The following is a 6,000-nucleotide window of genomic DNA, read 5'->3' as shown; positions in this document are numbered from 1 at the left end:
CAATGAATCCACCAGGTACAACCTACAACCCCAAATCGGTAAACACGGGCACCCTCATAGATATCATTCTAACCAACCTGCCCTCCAAAAACACCTCTGCTGTTTTCAACCAAGATCTCAGCGATCACTGCCTCATTGCCTTCATCCGTAATGGGTCTGCGGTCAAACGACCACCCCTCATCACTGTCAAACGCTCCCTAAAACACTTCAGTGAGCAGGCCTTTCTAATCGACCTGGGCCAGATATCCTGGAAGGATATTGACCTCACCCCATCAGTAGAGGATGCCTGGTCATTCTTTGAAAGTGCCTTCCTCGCCATCTTAAAACTTCTTATGGGCAGGTGGGACGGCCAAAATGGCCAGGGTGAAATTGCAGAGCGCGAAATTGAAACTACAAACTAAACAAAGAAACGAAAGTGAAGCTATATAACACGAGTGCTGACAGGCAACTACACATAGACAATAACCCACAAAACCAACATGGAAATGGCAACCTAAATAGGATCCCCAATCAGAGATAACGATAAACAGCTGTCTCTGATTGGGAACCAATTCAGGCCACCATAGACCTACATTTACCTAGACAATACCAAAACCCCATAGATGTACAAAAAACCCTAGAGAAGACGAAAACACACATACCACCCTCGTCACACCCTGACCTAATCAAAATAATAAAGAAAACAAAGATAACTGAGCTCAGGGCGTGAAAGTCCCCCCCCCCCCCCCCAAAGGTGCAGACTCCCGGCCGCAAACCTAAGCCTATATGTGTGGGTCTGGGTGGGCATCTAACCTTGGTGGTGGCTCTGGTTCTGGACGCCGCCCCCCTTCTTTACTCTGAGTCCGCTCTTGTAGCACAGACCCATGGATCATCGTCGGAGGCTCTGGACTGCGGATCCTCGCTGTAGGTCCCGGGCTGCAAATCCTCGCTGCGTGGATCATCGCCGGATGTTCTGGACTGGGGACCGTTGCTGGAGATCCCGGACTGGGGACCATCGCTGGAGACCCCGGGCTGGGGACCGTCGCTGGAGACCCCGGGCTGGGGACCGTCGCTGGAGACCCCGGGCTGGGGACCGTCGCTGGAGACCCCGGGCTGGGGACCGTCGCTGGAGAACCCGGGCTGGGGACCGTCGCTGGAGAACCCGGGCTGGGGACCGTCGCTGGAGAACCCGGGCTGGGGACCATCGCTGGAGGTTCCGGACTGTGGCTCGTCGCCGGACGCTCTGGACTGGGTACTGTCGCCGGACACTCTGGACTGGGTACTGTCGCCGGACGCTCTGGACTGGGTACTGTTGCCGGACGCTCTGGACTGGGTACTGTTGCCGGATGCTCTGGACTGGGTACTGTAGCCTGACGCTCTGGACTGGGTACTGTAGCCGGACACTCTGGACTGGGTACTGTAGCCGGACGCTCTGGACTGGGTACTGTCGCCGGACGCTCTGGACTGGGTACTGTAGCCGGACGCTCTGGACGGGTACTGTAGCCGGACACTCTGGACTGGGTACTGTAGCCGGACGCTCTGGACTGGGTACTGTAGCCGGACGCTCTGGACTGGGTACTGTCGCCGGACGCTCTGGACTGGGTACTGTTGCCGGACGCTCTGGACTGGGTACTGTTGCCGGAAGCTCTGGACTGGGTACTGTTGCCGGACGCTCTGGACTGGGTACTGTCGCCGGACGCTCTGGACTGGGTACTGTAGCCGGACGCTCTGGACTGGGTACTGTCGCCGGACGCTCTGGACTGGGTACTGTTGCCGGACGCTCTGGACTGGGTACTGTAGCCGGACACTCTGGACTGGGTACTGTTGCCGGACGCTCTGGACTGGGTACTGTAGCCGGACGCTCTGGACTGGGTATTGTAGCCAGACGCTCTGGACTGGGTACTGTTGCCAGACGCTCTGGACTGGGTACTGTAGCCGGACGCTCTGGACTGGGTACTGTTGCCGGACGCTCTGGACTGGGTACTGTTGCCGGACGCTCTGGACTGGGTACTGTTGCCGGACGCTCTGGACTGGGTACTGTCGCCGGACGCTCTGGACTGCTGAGGTGCACTGTAGGCCTGGTGCGTGGTGCCAGAACTGGTGGTGCCGGGCTGGAGACACGCACCTCAGGGCGAGTGCGGGGAGGAGGAACAGGGCATACTGGACCCTGGATGCGCACAGGAAGCCTGGTGTGTGGTGTTGGCACTGGTGGTACTGGGCTGGTGACACGCACCTCAGGGTGCACAGGATACACTGGACAGTGGAGACGCATTGGAGATCCAGAACATAGAGCTGGCTCAATAAGTCCTGCTGGATGCCCATTCTAGTCCGGCAAATGCGAGGAGCTGGAATAGAGCGCACCGGGCTAGAATAGCACTCCCCACGGTAAGCACGAGGAGTTGGCTCAGGTCTCCTACCTGACTCAGCCAATCTCCTCGTGTGCCCCCCCCAAAAAAGATTATTGGGGCTGCCTCTCGGGCTTCCTTGCTAGTCGTGTACCCTCATATTGTCGCCGTTCCTCTATTCTCCAGTATTTCTCCTCCTTAGAACGCCGATACTCCCCAGGCTGGGTCCAGGGTCCTGCTCCATCTAGTATTTCCTCCCGTGTCCAGGATCTTTTTCTGTCCAAAATCTCCTCCCAAGTCCATAACGTCTGCTCCTCCTTTTCACGCTCCTTGGTCCTGTTATGGTGGGTTATTCTGTCACCTTCGTCTTAACGAGGAGACCAAGGAGCAGCGTGATAGGCATACATTTTTTCTTTTAACGAAGGAAAAACACTAAACAAAATAACAAAGAAACAAAACGAACATGAAGCTATATAACACGAGTGCTGACAGGCAACTACACATAGACAATAGCCCACAAAACCAAAATGGAAATGACAACCTAAATAGGATCCCCAATCAGAGACAACGATAAACAGCTGTCTCTGATTGGGAACCAATTCAGGCCACCATAGACCTACATTTACCTAGACAATACCAAAACCCCATAGATATACAAAAAACCCTACATACACACATACCCTGGTCACACCCTGGCCTAACCAAAATAATAAAGAAAACAAAGATAACTGAGGTCAGGGTGTGACAATTCCATTGATTCCATTCCAGTTATTACAATGAAACTGTCCTCCTATAGTTCCTTCCACCAGCCTCCTCCGCTATACAAAGCATGTAGGCCATGTCTCTGTTGCACCCAGCCGTGTGTTTGGCTCCAAACTCTCTCCTCTCCTCTTTGGCATGTCAGTTATGGTGAGGTTCTAAGTGTGCCAGTATTCCAGCATAGCCATGGTAACGACGAGGTTACATTATTCGCTCTGGTACCATCCAGTGAGCGGGCATGGCCCTCCAGATGCACTGATGGGGACTTTACCCACATGCTGGCAGAGCCTGCCAAAAGCTATGAAACACACACACACTCAGAAACACACACACACACACACATACACGATCAGACAGAAACACACACATACACTTTCTCTCTCTAATGAATACGCAAACAACTTCGCTCTCTTCAACACCATGCCACACAAACTGAGACTGTAATCAACATTTTTCTTAACTAGCTTGCCCACAGACATCTGTCAGGAGAGACAAGCATCAAGAATCAAATAAACCAGAATCAAAACCGACCCCAAGATGTGTGGCGGAGGAGGCCATGTTGCATGCTGTTTGATCTAAAACCCTCCACCACACACACACACACATACACACACACACACACACACAGAAACAAATGCGCACATACAGAGACACACGCATGCCTAATCCTCATGCAAGCTAATACCAACAGTGATGGCATACAGTACTGAACAATCAGCACTATCTGAACTGAAATCTGTAGAACCTTGGAATCCAAGAGGTCAGTGGCTTATAGGCCTTTATGAATGTCATCTACTGAGGAGTTCTTCAATAGCTACAGTAATACACCTTCCACTAGGGCCATGGCTGTCCCAGCTAACACCTGATTCATGTAAGGAGCGTTATTATCAGTCTCAGGAGTCCCATCCAGACCCCTGTATCAGGGCTAACACATGGAGGGAGGGAGAATCACATGATAGAAGTGATAAGGTTATTGAATGGACACCCAAGATCACTCCCTGCATCCAGGTTTCTGGGTTGAGATGTTTTCTAGATTGGGGACATCGCAAGAAAAATATGAACAAAGGTCCTGTGCTGGTTTGATTTGTGTGGAATGTGGGGTGGTGTGTGTGTGTGTGTGTGTGTGTGTGTGTGTGTGTGTGTGTGTGTGTGTGTGTGTGTGTGTGTGTGTGTGTGTGTGTGTGTGTGTGTGTGTGTGTGTGTGAGCGTTCCAACCAGAAACAGTATAACCATGTAATAACACTAGTGCATGTCATTTCTCTGATGCCGGTCACTCCGTCTCCTCCATGTCCTTCTGTGCTATACAGCAAATAAAACCTCCACGTAGGGGATGATAAACGTAGGGGATGATAAATGTAGGGGATGATAAACGTAGGGGATGATAAACGTAGGGGGTGATAAGCGTAGGGGATGATAAACGTAGGGGGTGATAAATGTAGGGGATGATAAACGTAGGGGATGATAAACGTAGGGGGTGATAAACGTAGGGGGTGATAAGCGTAGGGGGTGATAATCTTGAATTTAGTCTTTTCCAGACAAAATGCAGGTGGATGTTCTATTTAAAAACTCTCCACCCATCACGCATGAATGAAGAATTGTTATTGAAGTGTTTTCTGTAAATGTGTATTGCCTCTTATTGGTGTATGACAACCCCCATCTAGTGGTATCTCTACGATTCTGTGTTATTTATTCTGAGGACAATTTCACATGGTATAAGTAAATAATTGATCATTATCAATTGCTAATTGCTAATTGATTATATTTCTTTGTTCGCATTTGTACATTTTGTATATAATCTAGATCATGCATTCTACTAGGTATTATACTAGGTACTGATTTATAGATTTATAGATGTGACATATGCAATTATCCTGGAAATAGAAGCCTGGTGTGTGTGCCGACAACTTTACACTGAGGATGGCCTGAGGACGAAACGTTTTATTTTTTTTGTTCACATTTTATTTATGCACTTTGTTCTGATTTTTTTGGGGAGCCATGATGTTATAATAAACATCTTCATTTTTCATTCAAGTCTTAGTTTTGGATGTATTCCTTTTTTCGATAGTGTGCGGGTCTTCATCTCTTCCAGTATTCTTATTTTGACTTCTACGCACACTATTCAGTAGTAAGGGCATTATAAGAGCCTGACGGCCTCATCATTTATAACCCCGTTATAACCGTAGCATATTAGATGCAATAGAAGATAACCTAATTTGGGTAGAGACAGTACTGGGAGAACGTTAGGGAATCCCCTTGGATCAGCAGCGGATTGAGAGAGCTGTACTACAATGTCAGCTATGATCATTTAATGGTCTTAATGATTATTTACTGTCAGCTTCATTGACGAGGAATTTAAGCATATGAAATAGATAAATAAAGGCAGAGAAACACACACATCAGAGTGATATGTCTTTCTCTTAGTTTGTCACAATGAATGAAGTCTAACCAGGCGTGACTTGCTCTGGCTATAGTGAGATAGATAATTCCGTTTTTCTAATTAACCAAGAGGGTAATGGAGCTCTCTCCTTGTCTCTCTCTCGCCCTCTATCTCTCTCTCACCCTCTCTCTTTCTCGTAGGTCCTCTATCTCAATTTCTAAAATGTTCAATATATATTGTTCTGCCTTGCTACGCCTGTAAGGTTAATATAAAACATTGATGAATCTATAACTTGTCAAGTGAGTTGTGTTGTCCCTGTCTCACAGTAAGGGAGTGTACATTCTATTCCAGTGTGGGGAGCTCAATTCTGGCCTCATTTTGCTCTTCTCTTTTCAGAGGTTAATATGAGTATATCAAATGGAAAGTGCACGGATAACAAACGCATACCTGGCAGCGCTTGCTTCCAGGCTGCAGCGTCCCCTTCTGACGCATGAAAGACAAAAACCAGGAGAGGCTTGAGCGTACGGATGACAGCAATCT

This window comes from Oncorhynchus mykiss, chromosome 18, assembly GCF_013265735.2.
Source record: "Oncorhynchus mykiss isolate Arlee chromosome 18, USDA_OmykA_1.1, whole genome shotgun sequence".
Lineage (NCBI taxonomy): Eukaryota > Metazoa > Chordata > Actinopteri > Salmoniformes > Salmonidae > Oncorhynchus > Oncorhynchus mykiss.
Note: the sequence above shows the minus strand (reverse complement) of the source record.